Here is a 239-nt window from a genome sequence, read left to right as displayed (position 1 = left end):
CGGTGAGCTTGCTGTCCGGAACGTCCGCAGCTCTCGGGACGCGAGCCGCGAGCACATCTGCTACCTACACCGGTACCACCAGACGTGGTACTGGACGCGAACCGGAGCCGAGGTAGAGTGCAGGAGCTCTCCAGGTCCTAGCGCCGGCCGGTTTTAGCTCGCAGCTCGGAGGTTGGAGACCCGCTCGTGATTTAGTGAGAGCAGCCGGTGAGTTGGAGGGCGGGACGCCCGCGCGCGGT

At 66.1% G+C, this 239-nt stretch overlaps 1 protein-coding gene across 1 annotated transcript in view; it reads left to right on the top strand.

Annotated features, from left to right (window-relative positions):
- The window catches only part of LOC112146193 (GTPase IMAP family member 8), an 18,532-nt gene that overhangs the window by 5,553 nt on the left and 12,740 nt on the right, over positions 1 to 239 (top strand). The window lies entirely within an intron of this gene.

Source organism: Oryzias melastigma, linkage group LG8 (assembly GCF_002922805.2).
Source record: "Oryzias melastigma strain HK-1 linkage group LG8, ASM292280v2, whole genome shotgun sequence".
NCBI lineage: Eukaryota > Metazoa > Chordata > Actinopteri > Beloniformes > Adrianichthyidae > Oryzias > Oryzias melastigma.
This window is presented reverse-complemented; position numbering and strand designations above follow the sequence as displayed.